The sequence below is a fragment of the Carcharhinus amblyrhynchos genome, chromosome 1 (genome assembly GCF_965287045.1).
Source record: "Carcharhinus amblyrhynchos chromosome 1, sCarAmb.v2.hapA, whole genome shotgun sequence".
NCBI lineage: Eukaryota > Metazoa > Chordata > Chondrichthyes > Carcharhiniformes > Carcharhinidae > Carcharhinus > Carcharhinus amblyrhynchos.
In genome coordinates, this window is record NC_137324.1 from 162,010,183 (window position 1) to 162,032,231 (window position 22,049).

A 22,049-nucleotide genomic window follows, 5' to 3' on the forward strand; every position below is an offset into this window, starting at 1 on the left:
CAGCCTATCAGCCTGTATCACACTCTCATCCTCAAAAACATGGCCCCTCTCCTTGGTAAACACTGAAGAAAAGTATTCATTCATCACCTCTCCTATGTCTTCTGGTTCCATGCACAAGTTCCCACTACTATCCTTGACCAGCCGTAACCTCACTCTGGTCATTCTTTTATTTCTCACATAAGAGTAAAAAGCCTTGGGGTTTTCCTTGAACCGACCCACCAAGAACATCTCATGTCCCCTCCTAGCTCTTCTAAGCCCTGCTTTAGCTCATTCCTTGCAATCTTTTAACCCTCAAGTGACCCAACTGAACCCTGTCTTTTCACCCTTATACACGCTTCCATTTTCCTCTTGACAAGACATTCAACCTCTTTTGTGAACCATGGTTCCCTCACTCGGCCATTTCCTCCCTGCCTGACAGGGACATACTTATCAAGGACACGCAGTATTTGTTCCTTGAACAAGCTCCACTTTTCATTTGTGCCTTTCCCTGACAGTTTCTGTTCCCATCTTATGCTCCCTAATCCCTGCCTAATTGCATTATAAGTACCCCTCCCCCAATTATAAATCTTGCCCTGCCGGATAGCCCTATCACTCTCCATTGGAATAATGAAAGACACCGAATTGTGGTCACTATCTCCAAAGTGCTCCCTCACAAACAAATCTTACACTTGGCCCAGTTCATTACCCTGTACCAAGTCCAATGTGGCCCCATCTCTTGTTGGCCTATCCACACATTGTGTTGGGAAACCCTCCTGCACACACTGTACAAAAACTGCCCCATCCGAACTACTCGACCTATAAAGGTTCCAATCAATATTTGGAAAGTTAAAGTCACCCATGACAACTACCCTATGACTTCCACACCTATCCATAATCTGCTTTGCAATTTCTTCCTCCACATTTCTATCACTATTTGGGGGCCTATAGAAAACTTCTAACAATGTGACCACTCCTTTCCTATTTCTAACTTCAGCCCATATTACCTCAGGAGGCAGATCCCCCTCAAACTGCGTTTTTGCAGCCATTAAACTATCCTTGATTAACAGTGCTACTCCTCCACCTCTTTTACCACCCTCCCTACTCTTACTGAAATATCTGTACCCCGGCTCCCTGGTGCAGTGAGGCAGCAATGCTAACCACTGTGCTACTGTGTTACCCTCAGTTGGAATTACTCCCTACACATGCACTTAAGGTGAGAGCGGGGAGGTTCAAAAGAGATGTGAGGGGCATGGAGAGCGGTAGGTGTCTGGAACGTGCTGCCGGGCGTGGTGGTGGAGGCAGCTCCAATAGGGGTGTTTAAAGGACTTTTAGATAAGCACATGCATATGCAAGAAATAGAGGGATATGGTCCAAGGGCAGGCAGAAGGGATAAGTTTAATTTGGTCTTATACTCGGCACAACATCATGGGCAGAAGGGCCTGCTCCTGTGCTGTGTTCTATAAATTAGAGTAGATGACTAAATGGATGTGAACGAAATGCATGTAAGCTAATTACCCAGTAAATATCTATTGAGTCGACTCATAGTGTCAATTGTTTACCAGCGATAACAAACACTGAACTGTTTATTGAAAAGGGGGGCTGCATACCAACCTTGTCTTGTTTCTGAAGCACGATATACCTTGCAACACTGATAGATTTATTCCTCACGATGCGAGAAGTTTTAATCCCTTTCAACTAAGAACCAAACATACAGTATTGTTAGTGTTGCTATAAATATGTTTGGTTCAAGCTGACTGCTGCATTGCAATGTGAGGCCTCTCACCTGTTTCTAGGCAGGCTCACAAATTGAATATTGTAGAAAAAGGAATTGCGAATGATTTATTCTGTAAGATTAATGCTACTCAGGTCACATCAGCTGGGTTTGCAAGGAATGTAAAAAGAAAACCTGTTTGGACAATATTATCACTAATAGCGACTGCGCGTGTGACAATGCTCACAGTGATCCAGTCAACACAGCATGGAAATAATTTACTGTTTCATACAACACAATGCTGTAGCAGTACTCTGTGGATGTGGATGTTTCTGGCTGTTTAAATATCCCAGGGAGCAAACACATCTCAAGGGTATCCAAAAAAGCACATCCCCTTTCCCGCCCCGAACTTTACAAATTCCGAAATCGTTTTCCAGCCATTGTGTCCAAGATTCCCCAGCCAGTTGAGGGAAAGTGTCCTTGCTTTGTGGCACTTCAGTTGTAACAATGTCAGGATGGCCTCACAGCATCTCCTTTATGTCCTCAGCAAGGAATGATTCACCGGCACCAAGTCCCTGCGATGCTGGAAATGTATTAAGATTCCCTGGGCACACTGAACACATGATAAAACTGCAGATATTTCCCCTCCATCTCCCCCCCATTGATACCTGTTAATTGACTCTATTGTTCCCCCATAGATACTCGAATTCCTGTTCGGAGAGAGCAAGGCCACATGGCTACTGTCACATTGAGAAGAAACACTTCAAAATCATTTGAAACATATCAACCGTATGCCGCGTGTTAACTTGAAAGAATAATCTGTGTTCCACAAATGTTAAAAGGTCAAATCAGAGGAGAAAATTCAATTATGCAAAGCCACAAAATTGTTGGCCATGGTATGGTGGTTAGCACTGCTGCCTCACTGCATCAGGGACCCGGGTTCGTTTCATGTCTTGGGTCATTGTCTGTGTGGAGTTTGCATGCTCTCCCTCTATCTGTGTGGTACTCCAGTTTCCTCCCACACTCCAAAGATGTGCAAGTTAGGTGGATTGGCTATGCCACATTGCCCGTTAGTGTCCCAAGGTATGTAGGTTAAGGTGGATTAGTGGGGTAAATATGTGGGGTTACAGGGATGGGTGGGATGTTCTATTGGAGAGTTGGCACAGACTCCATGGGCCAAATGGCCTGCTTTTGCACTGTAGGGTTTCTATGATTTTAAACAAAAGATTATTGCCTGTTACACATCTGAAGAGATAAAGAATCAGCCAGAGCTTATGGTATTTTCAACTTCACCCATGTTAGTGTGTTACCTCAGCAAGAAATGTAGAATCACCCAGGGAAAGATTCTGGAAATGGACAACTTATGAAGATCTAACCATGGCAATCACTTCCTCAAATCTTCTCCCTCTCGGTATTCCGGGGTAATGTATCCAGCTTATCCTGAGCTTTAGTCCTTAATGTATTTTATTATTTGTTGCTGAAGATAACAAAGTCTTAACTTGACCTATCTGGGGAAAAACTGCATTGTTCCTCAGCATGGACATATTAACCCAAAGCTTCGAGCAGGTTGAGGGAGTCCAGGCAATGAGACCCATGCTTAAATAGATTAAGACCTTGGAACTCAGATTTAATAGGTGTCTCCAGGCCACTGCCATCAAAGAAGAATGGATGCTGCAGTGCTGATAAATAGATAAGGAGACACAATCAGGAAGGTGGGAAATTGGGATGAGAGGAATGGCAACCAGTTGGGGATTCAGAATGATGACCTGGTGGTTGTGGAAAGCAGTGATGGAAAGAGTAGCTGGTGGGCAGAGGCGTGGGAAGGAAAGCTGTTGAGACCAGTGGGACAGGGCAGAGGCCAAGACACTGGGGAAGAGAATGTCCTTAAGAAGATGCCATCCACCGAGACCGAAGAGAGTGACAGCAGTCCGTGTGATGTGAATGTGGGATACAAAGGGGGAAATCCTGCTTCTTTGGGCTTCAGGCACGTATATTTTAAAACAACTAACTTTGTGGCCTGCTGCAGTCTCTTTAAGGGGAACCAGTCAGGCTGCATGTAGACCTGGCATTCCTGAATGCAGCTCCAACTCATGAGTGCATGGCACGATGGCACAGTGGTTAGCATTGCTGCCTCATGGTGCCAGGGACCCCGGTTCAATTCCAGCCTTGGGTAACTGTCCGTCTGGAGTTTGCACATTCTCCCCATGTCTGCGTGGGTTTCTTCCAGGTGCTCCAGTTTCCTCCCACAGTCCAAAGATGAGCAGGCTGATTAGCCATGGTAAATTGCTCCATACTGTTAGGGGGATCAGCAGGGTAAATGCATGGGGTTACGGGGATAGGCCTGGATGAGATTATTGTCAGTGCAGATTCGATGGGCTGAATTGTCCCCTTCTGCACTGCAGGCACTCCATGATTCTACATGCTTAGGAAGCCAATTAATTCCCACAAATATGGTTGCTGTGCAGCGAAACTTCTGAACCATTAAATGGCAATAATTCTTTGAATTCGGACACTGAAATGTTATTAAAAGTCTATTTTCTGATAGATACTGTGGGGCCCAGGTTGCGCATATAGTGTGCTTTTCATGTGGAATTTAAATGTTGTTCTGGTCTGGTTTACTGATGTGACGCGCATGTATCATTTCCTCTTCTGTGGGTTTTAAATGTTAAATGGTGTTTTTTTTTGCTCCATCTGAGATTCTAGCTTAGTAGCTGAACTGTAAATATGCCTGTGCAGTCACCCCATTCCAGTCATTGATTATAATTCCTGTAATGCAATTGCATTTATATGTCACGGACACGTTTTTTTCCCGCTCAGTACAGCTGTTTAAAAAAAGGAGCTCTTTAAACCACCCAGCGTTCCTCGCTAATATATAATTAGTCACCTTCAACCTTTCAGGAAGTGGTAAGGATAATCAAACCAACCTGACAGTCACAGCAAATTCACTAAAATGGGAGGTTTGAGTCTGACGGCTTCTCACCTTTAAGTATCCACACACCTTTGTTCCAACTTGTCTGTCTGAGCACAGGCGAAGCAGCTGAATGGCAAGACCAAAGGTGAGATCTGTCAAAACTATCACCAGATCTTTTACTTAGGATGTCTGTATTCGTGGATATATTAATGCTGCTCATTATACCTTGAAGGATTCTGCTGCCGAGCCTGTAGAACAAAATAAAATGCTATATGAACAAAACCGAATCCATCGGGTGACAAAATGTTGGACAAGTATGCGGATAAAAGGATCATTCACAGGCCAGTGGCAGCAGTGTGTACCATCTGCAAGATACACTGCAGCAACTCGCCAAAGATCCGTAGGCAGCACCTTCCAAACCCATGACCACTTCCATCTAGATGGACGGGGTAGCAGATACATCAGAACACCACCATCTGCAAGTTCTCCTCCAAGCCATTCACCATCCTGACTTGGAAATATATTGCCATTCCTGCAACAGTTACTGGGTCAAAATCTTGGAATGCCCTCCTAATGGTATTGTGGGCCAACACACAGAACATGGACTGCAGCGATTCAAGAAAGCAGCTCACCACCACCTTCTCAAGGGCAACTAGGGATGGGCAATAAATGCTGGCCAGCCAGCGATGCCCATGTCCCACGAATGAGTAAAAGGAAAAGGTTGGCAGGCTGGTGTCAAATCCAAATTGGCTGCTGACAGAATGGGGTGGAAATCTGAGTTGTGGGGAGGATGCAAAGAGACTTCAAGGGCATTTAGACAGATTAGGTGAGTGGGAATGGACAAGGCAGTTGGAATATAATGTGAAAAATGTGAAGTTATCCAGTTTGGCAGGGAAATCAAAAATACAGGCTATTTTTTAAATGATGAGAGGTGGAGGGGACTGGGGGGGGGGGGGGGGGGGGGGGGGCGCGGGGTTGATTTCCATAGGAAACTGGGTATTCTTCTTCAGAAGTTACTGGAATCCAACTCCCTGGTGCAGCACGCAGTTGGGAAAGCAACTGGTATGTTGGCCTTTATTGTACAAGGATTTGAGTACAGGAGCCAAGTTGCCTTGCTTCAATAGCCATGGTGAGACCGCTCCTGGAGCAGTGTGTACAGTATTGGTCTCATTACTTAAGGAGAGATGTACTTGGCTTGGTGGGGGTACAGCAAAGGCTCAGCAGACTGATCCCTGGGATGGTAGGAATGTGCTGTGAGGGGAGATTGAGTAGGCTTGGCCTATATTCACTAGAGTTTAGAAGAATGAGAGGAGATCTCATTGAAGCATACCAAATCCTTGCAGACCTCAACAGAGTCAATACAGGAAGTATGTTTCCCTTCCTTTGGGGGTATAGAACCTAGGGGCACCATGTCAGAATCAGGGGATAGGCCATTTAGGACTGGGAAGAATTTCATCACACGGAGGATGGTGAATCTTTGGAATTCTCAACAGAAGAACCTGAAACTGGAGTAGGCTACATAGAGCCTGCTCTGCCATTTAATACAGCCATGGCTAACTGTTGGTTTGAACTCCACTTTACAGCCTCCTCCCCATATCCCTCAATTCCTGGAAAGGTCAAAAACAGGACTATCCCAGCCTTAACTGTATTGAACAATGAAATTTTCTCTAGCTTCTAGGGCAGAGAATTCTACAGACTCACAACTTCACTGTGGGTGAAGACATTTCTCCTCTTCTCAGTTGTAAATGATCGGTCTGTTATCCTGAGTCGGTGCCCGTGGTTTGGATTCCCTGGTCAGCGGAAACAATCTCTCAGCATCCATCCTTTCAGAATATTGTATGTTCCAATAAGATCGCCTCTCATTCTTCTAAAGTCTGGAGAATATAGGTTGAATTTACTCAGCCTGGCATTGCAGGACAACCCTCTTAACCCAGGGACCAGTTTAGTGAACCTTCTTATTGTTTTTGTAATGCGTGGACTTGTTCAACATTGTTGATCAGCCAGAAACATATTTTAATTTGAAGGAGTCACCTTGTCCGAGGCCCGAATGGGAGCTGTGCATGGCTGTGCTGGTTAGAAGGAATGTCCATATGGGCTTTAGAAATACAGTTTAATAGACCAAATGGCCTTTTTGCCAACAATGTATCTATTTAATAAAGCATACATCAAGTTTTAAATTATCAGCGTCAACTGCAATTTATTTTATATTATAATCCAAGCACTGTACGTAAAATCAGAACATTATGATAACTCACGCAGTCAATTTCAAAAAATACTGATCTTTATCCAAGTCAGCTAACAGGGCCAAATACTATCCAACAAAAATATCTACACACTTGTCAAATATGGTGAAATTAACGCATTACAAATCTAACATGCTAATCTGACAAATAATAACACTGATCCATCCTTGACTCTTCAATGTAAAATGACCAACGCTTCAGTGCTATTGTGTAGAATATCTCATATTCAGGAGAAGAATCAGAGCTACTGCCTGTCAAGAATAATCCGCAAACAAACAAATGTGAGCCCTGAACAAAATGCATTTGTTGTAAGATGCATGAAAGCTAACAAACCCAATCTTAACACTGGAAAATCAAATATTCAGGCTTTATAGAGAATATTGTAGGATAGATTTTCATCTAAGTACTTACATATTAAATAATTAGTAATTTTCCAATCCAATGTCACTCACTTTCACAAAACTTTACCTTTAGATTTTATTATCACTACTGTGATGATACTGTGATGTTAGTGTACCTTTAAGAATTTTTCTTAATTCATGCTCACAGTCTTAGGTGATGTCATTGTATGGGAGGAGAAAAAACTGTGGGCAGCTCAGGTGTGGAGACACCAGCATTGGACTGGGGTAAGCATTGTAAGAGGTCTCACAACACCAGGGCTAAAGTCCAACAGGTTTATTTGGCAGCGCAAGCTTTCAGAGCTCTGCTCCTCCCGATGGACTGTTGGACTTTAACCTGTTGTTGTGATACTTCTTACTGGGCAGCTCAGGTGACAGGATTTCAATTTCATTTTCAGTTTGGAGTTGCAGGTTTGAGTTTGAGTTTTAGAAGTGACAGCAAGCTAAAAATAAACGTTTTCCCTCTCTCCCTGTTGTTTTGAAAATTCTGTTGGGTGGCAGACAATAAAAATTTGTTTTCCTGAAAGGTGAAAATCTGCTGTTGCTGGAGGTTTGACCAGAGTCTCTCTGGTGTTTTGGAAAACTGTCTTGTCTTCAAACTGTTCTGAGTTTCAAGAACAGTTGACTGCAGAATTGAACTAACAGCTTTGATCCCAGTATCATGTGAGCATTAGTCAGTGCTCTGTTAAGCTTGTGTCTTTTGTCTCTGGTTTTTGTTTAACTGGAACATATTAGAGATATTCTATAGGGGTTATACATTGTAATAGTTATTTTGTTTCTTGTTTGTAATTTATAAAGTTCTTGCCCATTTTCTTACTATGCATGTTAACTATATTCTTAAATGAATTTTGTTTGATAAAAGCTCCCTAGTGGGTCATTTGTATCATATCTGGAGTGAAACATGCTTATCCTAACAAAATTCAAGATGCAAAATTTATGATTCAGGCAGGCATCATAAAACACTTTGGAGTTTCTGACCTGAACCATATTGTGCCTTTAAGAAATATATTTTAATAATGTTTCTTTGCAAGCCCTAGCATCTTATTGGTGCCATGTTGTCTGTAACCGGTGTCCTTTATTACTGCTGAGGCAGTATAAATGACATCATATTGATTTTAATTTGAATTAACGCAAAGTGCAGGGGTTTTAATAGTCTTTTGGGGATTGCTGAGTGGAGTATGACTGAGGATGATCGACAGGTCAGGTGATGTGTCTGGGGAACCATGATATTTTATAGAGCATTCCAAGTGTTGAGTTTCATTTCTCAGTTGCTGCTAGAAGTTGGTGGAAGGGGACAGTTTCTTTGTCTCTCTCTCTTTCTCGCTCTCTTTCCAGAGGTTTTTTGAAAATTCCAAGAATGGGGAGCCTCAGAGAATTGAACATTCAAAGCACCAATTTCACAGCAGGTGTTTAAAAGCTGAAAACCCAGCATCACGTAAGCATACTTGTTTATGTGCCAAGTCAAAAGAAGGGTGTATGTCTGTGGGATGGTGTTTAACTTGGAACAACAGAGATAGCTAACTGTTAGGAATCATACTCTGTCATGTTTAAGTTTTGAAATTTGTAAAAGTTATGCTTATTCATTTTGTTAGATTTTAACTGTGTTCTTAAATAAACTTTGTTTATTTGATTTTTTGTTAGTCACTTGAATCATACATGGAGGGAAACACCTTCTGCTCACCCTAACGCGAAAATCAAATGTAAAAGTCTAGGCTAATTTCATAAAAAGCCTTGGAGTTTATGACTTGTGTCTTGACACAGATTCTCACATCCCTTCAACACACCTCTTATAGGTATTGACCAACACGGTCAATTGACCACGAGCAGCAAAATGGCACAGTGGTCAGCACTGCTGCCTCACAGTGCCAGGCTCCCGGGTTCGATTCCCAGCTTGGGTCACTGTCAGTGCAGAGTCTGCACATTCTCCCCATGTCTGTGTTGGTTTCCTCCAGATTCTGCAGTTTCCTCCCACAGTCTGAAAGATGTTCTGGTTAGTTGCATTTGCCAAGCTAAGTTCTCCCTCAGTGTACCCAAACAGGCCACGGAGTGTGGCGACGGGGGGATTTTCATAGTAACTTAATTGCAGTGTTAATATAAGCTTACTTGTGACACTAATAAGTAAACAATAAGCATTATAGGATCTCCTTTAGCAAAGCACCCACCTCTCTGTCATATGTATTACAGTATATTACTCAGGCTTTTACGCCACTGCTTTGATTGCTGTGACAGGGCTTCCTTCAATCCCACTTTCTAGCAATCACACATTATTTAGTGTGGTTACTAGTATGGTCTGTCCTGTACTTCTCTCTAAGGTCAACGCATGCCATGGTCAACCAGGGAGAGCACTGCATTTTCACAGTAGGGGAGAAGGGAAAAGAAAATCAGACCCCTTTGTTCTTCTGCCTGACGGATGCTCTGCTGAAATGTAAGACTTGGCCACAAACTGAAGGTCAAATGTTCAAAGATTTCTCAAAGCTGGGGTTACAACTTTCATATTCTTTGCCTTGTCTCATCAGTCCAGCTGTTTAATTAATAATTGATTTTTTGAAATATTCTGTTTAACATCCACTTGCGCAATGTTGGAGAATCCTATTACACAGCAGGTAACCATTTATGATCTTGATAGTAGTAATGATAATTTCTGGAAAAAAAACACAAATATTCTTGAATACCTTGGTACCAATTAGGAGTCATGGTGTTCTACATTTTCTCTACTTCTAGTGTATTTTCATCATTCCAATGATTGATCTTACAGCAGACTTGAGAGCCTATCATAAACAAGTTTGATTTTCCAGCCCACATTATGTGCAAAAATTGCACCCTGTATTATAAAACTCACATCAATAAACTGAAGGGAGTTTAAAACAGCAACGCACCAGACCCAGAGGTTCAAACTGCTTATGTAAGTTGTTTACGAAGCTTTTCTGTGCTGGTTTACAGTATCATTTAAAAGTTAAACAGAAAATATTGGAGACAAAAAGCCAAGCGCATCAAAGAAAAACCAGATAAATTAACAGGCAGAATCTTGTAGGGCTGACAGGGGCTTTAGCTGGAGAGCTGGTAAGAAACCCCCATCATCTCTATCCTGGAAGATCTATTGTATCTTGTGCCACCCAGGCACTTGGTGTGGAGATGCCTGAGTTGGACTGGCGTGGGCACAGTAACATCAGGTTAAAAATTCCAACAGGTTTATTTGGAATCACGAGCTTTCAGTGGCTCTCAGCTGATGGAGAAGCAGCGCTCTGAAAGCTCGCGACTCCAAGTCAGAGTTTACTAGGTTACCTGACAGGCCAGTGGCAGGACTTTCCCCAGGGCCAAGGGCAAACATCCCACCTGCTGACAGCTGCCAACCAGAAACCGGCAGCTCTTCTGTCCTCAAGAGTGTCACTGAGGAGGCTGCTGGTTGCACACCTACCTGAGACCTGGAATCGAGCGGCAATCCAGCAACAGGTGAGTGGTGGGGGGAAGATGGTCAGGCAATGGTGTTGTGGGGGTAGGGGAAACAGCAGCAAGAACGTGGAGTGTGGCTTTCAGCATCCCTCCTGTTATGTATCAGGTGTAATATGGATTAATAAAAGATCACGAGGTAAAGTGGGAGTTGATGAACTGGAGCTGTTTACAAACACATCTATTCTCTATCACAGTCAGCAGAAGACTAACTAGGCAAGCTCCACCCAGGGAGTCCCAAGTCCCCTGACCTGTTCTCTTAAGGGCCATTCCCCGATAAACATAACACCTTCTTTACTAAAGCCAGCTTCTTTGATCAGGCACCGAGTGTCTTTGAATGAGGGACCACACGCGCACGGTAACAGAGCCTGCAAGCAAATACGGCGGGGCTTTCTTGTCATGCCTCCTACACGCTGGCGAGACACTGCTCAGGTAATACCAGTAATGGCCTGATGAAAGCACATTACTGCCCATTTAAAGGTCTCAAGCACGACTTTAATTTGGATGGAGGTGGAAAGGTAGCAGAGTCTCCATCTACCATTCTCCTGCTGATTGTAAGCCCCCCTTCCATTCTACCCACCAGCACTACTAAAATAGCCACTGGGGGAGAAACAAATAACTCGGCTCACTATTTCTGATACGGAACCTTTTTAGTGTTTGTAAACAGTAAAGGAACCGTCAAGCCTGCAGAAATACAAGAGAGTGAAAGAAAACCTTTGGGTGCAGTGTGAACACACACAGAATTACAAACAGGCAATTGAGTCCAACTGGTCCTTGCTGGTATGAATGTTCCATAGCAGCTTTGGCCCACCCCCTCTTTGTCTTATACAGTGACATTAACCTTCTTTCTCTCTCACGTGTTTATCTAGTTTCCCCTTAAATGCATCCAATCGCTTCACCTCAACTATTCATCTGATCTGATCCAGGCGTATGTCATGGAGTAAACTGTCACCCTTTGTGTTGTAATATGCCTTTAAGGGATAGCAGCATGTCATCACTTTAAGGCGAGTGCTTGTGATCCAGCCTCAGTTTCATTTTGGCCTGGAGCAGAGCACGGCGCGCACAGCTCTGTCCCTGATGACGTCAAGCTTTCTGTCCACGTATATATGTTAACATGTGCCTAAAATTAATAAATGAACCCACAACATATTTACACAATCCCTTACGAGGCAATTGGTGTCTCTATATCATCAAAACACACAAGCCAGATTGACTGGACTGACGAAAGCCCTCTCAAATACTGGAATAAAAATTCAGTACTCAAAATAGCTTTCTTACCTATCAGTGAAAATGGCTTTGTTCATATTACTTTTATTGAAGGTTTACTTTCCACATTTGCTTTTATTCATTTGTGGGACATGGGCATCGCCGGTAGGCCAGCATTTATTGCCCATCCCTAGCTGTCCTGTTCAGAGGGGAATTGAGAGTCAAACGCATTGCTGTAGCTCTGGTGTCACATGTAGGCCAGACCAGGTAAGGATGGCAGATTTCCTTCCCTAAAGGACATTAGTGAACCAGATTTGTTTTTCCAACAATCAATAATGGTTTCATGGTCATCAGTAGATTCTTAATTCCAGATATTTTTATGAAATTAAAATTCACCATCTGCCATGATGAGATTTGAACCTGGGTCCCCAGAACTTTAACTGAGTCTCTGGATTAATAGTCTAGAGATAATACTACTAAACCATCACCTCCCCATTTTGGACATGAAGACAGAGGAGAGAGCTGCCTTCGGTTACGCCTCAGACATAGAGAAGTCAATCAGTAGCACCAATGGGCTGCTGCTAATGGACCTGGAATCGAGCATCAGGAAGGGAAACCGCAATGAAGGAAGCAACACATAGGTGCACTTAACTGTGACACACAGTGAAGGGCAATTAGGGAAGGGCAATAGATTCTGGCCTAGCCAGTCATACCCACGTCCCATGACAGAGTTAAGAAATACAGTGATTCCAGCAGCTCACGTTATCAAGTTGGGTGGTGCAGTTACCTTTGGCCTCCTAGAAAAAGATTTACTCCCTTCTAGCCACCCATTAACATCTGATATTAAAGTTTCCATCGCCCCAATTCCTCTGCCTTTCAGGGATGTGTTGTAGAGGTATCCAGGATCTCCAAGTGACCATGAACGCATTAGGCTGGTGATAAACGGATTGTTTGTGAGATATGACAATTCAGAGCAAGTGCCACAGGAAAGGGAGGATTCGAATATCCTGCTATCCCACAAAGACAAATGAGAGTCAGGTTTCTTTGTACCAATTTACATTCAGGAAGTGTAAAGGAGAACATGCCCCTGTCTACATCAGCGGGGACGAAGTAGAAAGGGTCGAGAGCTTCAAGTTTTTATGTGTCCAGATCACGAACAACCTGTCCTGGTCCCCCCATACCAATACAATAATTAGGAAAGCCCACATCTACTTTCTCAAAAGACTAAGGAAATTTGGCATGTCAGCTTCAACTCTCAGCAAATTTTACAGATGCACCGTAGAAAGCATTCTTTCTGGTTGTATCACAGCTTGGTCTGGCTCCTTCTCCGCCCAAGGCTGCAAGAAAATAAAAAAGATTGTGAATGTAGCCCAATCCATCATGCAAACCAGCCTCCCATCCATTGACTCTGTCCACACTTCCCACTGCCTCAGTAAAGCAGCCAGCATAATTAAGGGCCCCACGCACAGTGGACATACTCTCTCTCAACTACTTACATTGGGAAAAAGATACAAAAGTCGGAGGTCATATACCAACTGACTCAAGAACAGCTTCTTCCCTGCTGCTGTCAGACTTTTGAATGGACTTACCTGCATTAAGTTGATCTTTCGCTACAACCTAGCTATGCTTATAACACTACATTCTGCACTGTCTCATTTCCTTCTCTATAAAAGGTATGCTTTTTCTATATAGCGTGCAAGAAACAATACTTTTCACTGTATGATAATACTTGTGACAATAATAACTCAAATCAAATCAAAACATTGAAGCTGCTGCAGGAGAGGTACACCCACATAAGATGCTGCACAAGCTTGCTGATCAAACACAGTACATTATTCTTGCACGGTTCCAGTCATTCACCTGCATCTGCCAATCATAGAATCCCTATAGTGCAGAAGGAGGCCATTTGGCCCATTGCATCTGCACCATCCACAATTCCACCCAGGCCCTATTCCCGTAACCCCACGTGGGGTAATTTAGCATGGCCGAACCTGCACATCTTCAGACTGTGGGAGGAAACCAGAGTACCTGGATGAAACCCAGGCAGACATGCACAGTCACCCAAGGCCAGAATTGAGCATGGGTCTCTGGCACTATGAGGCAGCAGCGCTAACCACTGTGTCCCTTAAATCACAAATTAACATGATTTGCTTCTTTAATACGGTTACCCAATCAATATTCATGCACGTGTACAGTGATTAAACTATCATGTTTCTCCTATAACTATGACCATCAACACTGAGTAACAACGGATAAGGCAGCATCTTGTACCTTTGTGAGAAAACTCCCACACTGCTCAGTTCTCATTGCAGCTGCACCTTGAGTCCCTGTTCTACATATGTTGTTAACCATTACTTTCCCCTTTTACCATTCTTATCCTCTTCTCTCCAGCCACTACAAAGAACTAAGTTGCATCATTACATTCTAAGCGTGCTTATATAGTGTGATTATAATATCCAGTCACTGCCAGGGCACGTATGCATAATATTCGGACTCTTTTCTACTCTAATAACACATGACTTTTTATTAATTCATTCATGGGACATGGGCGTCACTAGCTGGCCAGCATTTACTGCCCATCCCTCATTGCCCAAGGGCAGTTGAAAGTCAACCACATTGCTGTAGCTCGGGAGTCACATGTAAGCCAGATCAGATAAGGACAGCAGATTTCCATCCCTAAAGGACATTAGTGAACCAGATGGGGTTTTCCGACAATCGGAAATGGTTTCATGGTCATCAGTAGGTTCTTAATTCCAAATTTTTCTTTTCACTGGGTTCAGATTCCACCATCTGCCATGGCAGGGTTTGAACCCACATCCCCAGATCACAAGCTGAACTTCCAGATCAATAGTCTAGTGATAATACCACTAGGCCATCGTCAATGCCTGCACCTCCCTCCCCACTTGTGCTTTGTTCGGCCTCCCCCCTTTGTCTCCTTTTAACCCTTGTTCGATGGGCTTTAGATTTGTCTCCCAGGTCAGCGCAACATCAAGGGCCAAAGGCCTTACATGGCGCTGTAATGTTCAATGTTCTACGCTCTAAGCTACCACTCCATCACTGTACAGTGACGATATCTGTACAGGTATGTGCAAGATTCCCAGAGAGCTGCTATGAATGCTTTCATTACTCCAAGCTCCATGGGGTCTTTGGACCTGCAACCTGGCTTCAGGAATGGCTGCTCGGATAGAAGGAATAACGCTTCAAATCTGATTCATGAATCTTAAGAGCACCAGACTGAAAGTCAGGGTCCAGAAGCTGAGCAAAGAGTTAGCCAGTGAGGTTTGTAAGTTGCGGGAGAAATAAGTCATCAGCACATTTAGTTGTGGATGAGTCATTTTCGCTGTCACACAAAGTCATAATTACCCCAGCTTCTCTCATTTTGATTAGGCTATAACAGCATTTACTCCACTCATTCAGACAAGTAATGAACTCAATTTGCAGAAAACATGTAATTGTCTTTTTAAATAGAAATTAGTATCCATTTTAACCCAAAGTGGAAGGTACTTTTTTTATTAATTAAGATGCTAAAATGAAATATTGTCCTTAAAATAATGCTATGACTTGTACTGTCACAATAAAATGAAACTACAGGCCACTCATCATCTTAAAGTGAGCTATTGTGATACCGTGAGTGGAACTTTCCAAGCACAGTGCCTGGATAAACAGCAGGATCATTCACGGGTAGAGCTTTTGGATGTTAGTCATGGCATTGGCATCCAAACCTTAGGTTCCCCAGCCAATCAGAGAGGGCAATGGGGGGGGAGAGGGGGTGTTGGATCAGTCAAAGGAAGGATTTCTAATGAGACGGACTGTGACACATGACCCGAGGATTTTTGAGGTAGAAATAACTGACAGGAACAGAGAGGAGACTTGGGAGGACTGCTTTACTGAGACCTTCACTCTATTCCGGGAGGTCGGTGCTGACGGGCTGAGGCGAGGTGATGTTTACCAAGGATGAGGTCAGTCTTTCAAACTAAACCATTCTGGCTGCATGTGGTTCAGGAAACAAGCAGTAGGAGTATGGTTCCCTCCAATCTAGAGGCAGTGCACTAAAAAGATGCGAGAAAGGCGAGTGAACAAAGAACAAAACAGCCCGGGAAACAGGCCCTTCGGCCCAATAAGCCCACGCCGCCATTTTAACATTACGAGTCCCCCCTCCATCCATGACCCTTATCTATGCTTATGGCATTCCACATTGAGGGAAAACTAATTTCGGGACAATTTATTACACCAATCAGCCTAGTAGCACATCTTTGGGATGAACTTTATCAGGTGCCAATCTCCAGCATTCTCCTACACAGCACTTCTCAGAACAACATAGCTTACAGCCCCACTCCTTTCTCTCCAGGGACCTCATCTGATCCTCATCTGAACAGCCAACACTCTCGTTCATTCTCAGTCTATTGCCCCCTCGTAACCTTGTCTCACTTTCCATAAATGTCATCCTTCCCACCTCTCCATGACCACTCACACCTCTCTGCTTTCTGTCCTTGCAGGAGCTAGTAGCAGACAGCACAGACATGGTGGCAGCTCTCAGAGGCACACTAACACCCACTAGAAGCACCTACTCCACTGGGAAGGAGATCTTGCTCCAGGAGAATTCCAATGCCAGCAGTGAGCTACTGTGAAAGCCTAAACCCCCAGAAACATTGGCACTCAGACCTGTTGTGAGACCTGATCCTTTGCCTGTAGGCTCTGTGTTGGAGATCATGCCTCCTCCCAGCTGGATCTTGGCATCCATCCCTTCCACCCTGTGGGAGGAGAATGGTGCTATGACTGGTTTTGCTTCTCCTGCCACTGCTGTTGGTGTTCGTCATGATGTCGTTTCTGTTCTTGCCCTTATCATAGGTACAAAATAGAGTTAAAATAAGCTGCTCCCATGGCCCAGTGAAGGCCAAGACACATGTAATGCCTTCAAAGCATTTAACAACTCACCTGTCAAGCAGTGAAAACACTCTGACGGAAGGAGTGCTTTGAACAGTAGATTCCCAACAGGCCATGGTCGGAGCTCTTCAGTTTCACTGATCAAAGACTTCCCAGCCTGTTAAATTCCCTATTAAAGCACTGTCCACTGTTCCCTTGCCTCATTCATCCTGGCAAGTTTCTGAAAGGTGAACAGACTGTTGAGAGTAAAACAGGAACTTAATGAGTGGGGCAGCACAGTGGCACAGTGGTGAGCATTGCTGCTTCACACCGCCAGTGTAAGATATAGCAAATCCATCATTTGGATGAACTTTATAGGGTACACAGACATTATATTAAACCTGATACAATATGGCCAATTTCAAGTGGAACAACTGACGTTTTAAGGATGGTCTTAATTTAAAAGGTTACATTCAAGCAAAATGGCTGCAAACCAGACATTGGACCATCCAAGGAGTGAACAAAGGGGGCCATGGGTCATGGCAAAAGTCTCTGGCAAGATTATGCAGAGGGACGTCCATAGCCCTGACCAACTATTGGAGATAATGTGGAGATGCTGGCATTGGATTGGGGTAAAGACAGTAAGAAGTCTCACAACACCAGGTTAAAGTCCAACAGGTTTGTTTGGTAATAAACACCTCTAGCTTTCGGAGCGCTGCTCCTTCGTCAGGTGAGTGGGGAGTTCTGACAGGAGAGACGATGGAAATGGTGATGAGTTTTATCCCAGTTATATAGAATAATGCCTCCACTAATGGGAAAACATTTAGCAGTTCCAGGAAACCACCTTGGGACACTTAGCAGCACACCAGAGACCTCCTAAAACAGTTTGGACTCATTGTCATTGAAACTGATCGAATCAGTTTCATCCTGTAAGCACTTTGCATCCCATTGTTTTGAAACTGACCATTGGGAGGAGTCAGCCAATTTGATGAAGGGAACTGCCTTTTAAACTAGTATCAAACTCTGGCCAAGAGGACACACAAGGAGGAGAGGTGATTGATCTTGCAGCTGTTAACTCAGAGAGGAGTTCTGTGAAGTTTGGTGCAGGAGAGTTGTGAAGTCAGGAAGGAGTGAATTCAGGTGCGTTCAATTCCTGGTTTGGGTCACTGTCCATGCAGAATCTGCACATTCTCCCCATGTCTGCATGGGTTTCCTCCAGGTGCTCCGGTTTCCTCCCACAGTCCAAAAGGCTAGTTTATTGGATTGGCCATGCTAAATTCTGTCTCAGAGTATTGGAACAGGCACCAGAGTGTGGTGACTAGGGGATTTCCACAGTAACCTCTCTGCACTGTTAGTGTAAGCCTTGTGATACTTACAAATAAACTTTTAATTTGATTATTTTAATTACTTACCCAATAACAGTCCTCTCACTTTCAATCCCAACCCTCTGAAACCTCAGAAGAGGGTGGGATGTTATTGGAAACCCAATTTGATGTCATCTTTAGGAGATTTAACTCCACACACAATAAAAGCCTTTTTTTAAAGTTTTTAAGTTTATTTATTAGTGTCACAAATAGACTTTGATTAACACTGCAATGAAGTTACTGTGAAAAATCCCCTAGTGGCCACACTCTGGCACTTGTTCAGGTACACTGAGGGAGAATTTAGTATGAGCAATGTGATGTATGCCCTTGCCAGGGAAAATTACACCCCATATGTGTGTATTGTATCTGATAAGACTTTACATTAGGCAAGACACAAGTTTAAAATCTCCCTTTAACCTTAAAGAAACAAAACATTTGTGCCAACAAAATGGTTTTGTGCTTTCCAAATGAATGATTCCACATCCAATCATCAGCCATCGTACAAGGCGACACACAGTATAACTTAGACCTAAAAATATGCATATTTTTATTCTTCCCTGCGATGTGGGTGTCACTGGCAAGGTCAACATTTGTTGCCTATCTCTAATTGCGCTTGAACTGAGTGCGTGATTTAGCCATTTTAGAGGACAGTTAAGAATCAATCTCTTTGCTGTGGGCCTGGAGTCACTTGTAGTCCAGACCAGGTAAGTTGGCAGATTTCTTTCAAGTTTAGCAAACCAGATGGGTTTTTGTAACAATGTTAATTTGCCAATCACCATTACTGAGATTAGCTTCATATTCCAGCTATTTTGGTGACATTTGAACTCCTGTCTCAAGATCTAAGTCTATGGATTACCCCTGCAGTGACATTATCACTACAGCACTGTTTCCTCTAAGTATAATGCACAGTGCAAATTCCCATAGAAACTAGAAGAGATTCTTTAAGACTCGATTAAAAAAAAGCCTCTCTCGCATTTATACACGCATGTAGACAGGCAGTTTGATAGATTGGAATGTTATAAACTTGAAGTGTGTGCCACATCAGAAGAAGACTCACACTTCAAAATGTGAAAGTTCAAAGTTGCATGAGGGTCAGTTAATGGCAGCTTCAAAGATTACCAGGGATAAGTGGCTATTAAAATAGAACAGCGGCTATTTCAAAAGATTGCTACTGGACTGTGGAGCTTTTATTTTACAACCTTCTGATCTCGAAATGGACACTAAGAGATTTGCCAAAAGTGGCTTCTCTGAAAGATTCTATGCAGTCCTTGTAGATCCAACAGCTAGTTATAAGTTGTCCTAAGGATGTAAGGCTACATTTTTTTTACTGAATGAAGCTTTTAGATATTCATGCTGTGTTTTCCACAAGCATTTCCAGCAAACATTTTAAAGCTGTGCCCTCTGTGTACCTTGCATTCGCTGCATCAATAACTTAAAATTTAGTGTTAAGACTGCAGTAAACTTACATTTATCTCTTTTCTATACATTACTAAATATGTCAGATGGCACCCCACAAATATTGATATGTATATAAATATTATATGTATATAAAAGAGGAAAGACAAGTATTTCATGCTGATTTCTTTGTGGTTTATCCATGAAAATGGACAAATTCTACTTCTGTTAGCTGTCTGAACATACAAATAACCTTAATACTGTCATTTATATAAATGCGAAATATTGTGGATGCTGCATATCTGAAATAAAGACAGAAAGTACTGGAATCCCTCAGCCAGGTCAGGCAGCATCTGTGGAGAAGAAACAGAGTTGATGGATGACATTTAAGAGTTGTGCACAGTGACGCCAGTCCACTAGCAGGAGATGTGAGGCTAACCCTGCACTAACATTTTTGGGATTCCCCCTCAGCACGAGCGGGTGGAATTTACTGCCTTTCCCACAAGACGAGTTTGATATTGGGAGTTTAATTGGTCAGGAAATTGGTGGGAGGGGGCATCGGCAACTTCCTGTCTCTACCCCGATTGAAGGCTCGCGAATGGCCTTTCCACCCACCACCAATCGAGGCCCTTAAACAATCAATTAATGCCCACTGGTAGGCCTCATCCTGCCCTACCAGTATTAACCAAGAGGTGGGAGGGGGAGTCACCATGTGGGAGGCCTGAAAATCAAATCCTGTTGGGGATCTGCAGGCTTCTGGCAGTGGTGGGGTGGGGGTCCCTCACTGTTAGGCACTTTATGCCTGATCATGGTACCTAACATCGGAGGGTCCATTGAGAGCCATCCCTCTTTCCTTGCTGTCGATTCCACGTCCCACCTCCCATGTGATGACCACTCCATAAAGCCCCTCACCTGTGGCCTGCGACGCTTGCCAATCCTCAGTCTTGGTTGGCGCATTACTAGCAGCAGCCACAACATTCTTGGTGGCACTGCTGAGCCATCCACAGCTACCAGCCTGTAAGTGGTCAGCACCTTTTTGGGGGTGGGGAGGGGAACTTTTCACCCCCAAGATCTTTAAGCCTGGAGAAGGCCCATCGCTTTCCAGTTAAGTGTCTAATTGGAACTTAATCTGGTGCGCTGCCCAAATAGGTAGGTAGGTAGCTAGCCACTGCCAGCTCTCCAGATGGTAGGCGAATACCCCGACAGATACATTACCATTGCTCACGGTATCTGTGAGCTGTTGTCAGGGTTTCCTTGTCCTGCAAGGCAATATCCTGGATCGAAGACCTGCTGCCCAGTCAGAGGCTGGCAGTTCTTATGCCCCAGCAGTATCACTGGGTGCGGTGATCACTATGGAAACAGCAGCTGTTCCCAGGTGAAGGTTATTGGGTTGAGCTCACTCGGGCTGGTCAGAGAGGCCCTAACAAAGTGGGGAGGGAGTCAATGGAAGCAGCGGGGATTGGTCTACCGAATGGGAGCAGCTGTAGCCAGCAATGGGTATCTCCTTTGGGCACAGGGTTCCTGAACAGGAGGGGCTGCCTCGCCAGGCTGGAGGCATGCCCACTAGGGTATACCTAGATGCTTGTCCATTTGGCATGTCCCTCCCATCACCACCATCCTACCACCACTGGCATAACACCAACAGAGGTGTGAAGAGACCTTACGTTGCCACTTATGGGCCTCAATTGGTCTATAAGCAGAAAGGTTGACTTCAACCCTTCCTGCCTCAAACGTAATTGAAAGGGGGTGGGGTGGGGCTGGGCGGTGGAGTTAACAAGGTGACAGGCTCTTTACAACAAGCCTTCCTCCTTTCCACCCTATTATATGGCTCCCCCCCTCCCTCCCAACCCACACCCCAGGAGTGGGGCATTAAATTCTGTCCAAAATTTCAATTCTGTTGAAAGATTACTGACTTGAAATGTAAATCCCATTTCTCTCTCCAAAAATTTTTTTTTTTATTTATTCGTGAGACATGGGGGCATCGCTGGCTGTCCAATGTTTATTTCCCATCCCTATTTGTCCTTGGAAGACAGTTTGAGAGTCAACCATATTGTTGTGGCTCTAGAGTCGTATGTGGGCCAGACCAGGTAAGGAGGCAGCTTTCCTTCCCTAAAGGGCATTAGTGAACCAAGTTGATTTGTCCAACAATTGACAATGGTTTCATGCTCAACAGTAAATTCTTAATTCCAGATAGTTTTTATTGAATTCAAATTCCACCCTTGGCAGGATTTGAACCTGGGTCCCCAGAACAGCCTAGTGTTTCCAGCATTGCCATTTTATTTCATTATTGTCATTGCTTGTAGCAGTAAGATTATGTGGCTTTACAGGGATAGGCCAGGTTAAACATTGCTCATTTATAACATATTGTTGTGTATTATACAGTGTAGCATGCTGACAATTACAGGACAGTGAGTCCTTCAACTTACCAAAAGAAATGCTGTACAAGGGTTTTTTTTAATCTTCTCTTGCTCTTCCTGTTCTTCACTGTCTGGGAAACTGAAAATCCAAGTGTTATGCCACTTTGGCCTTGGC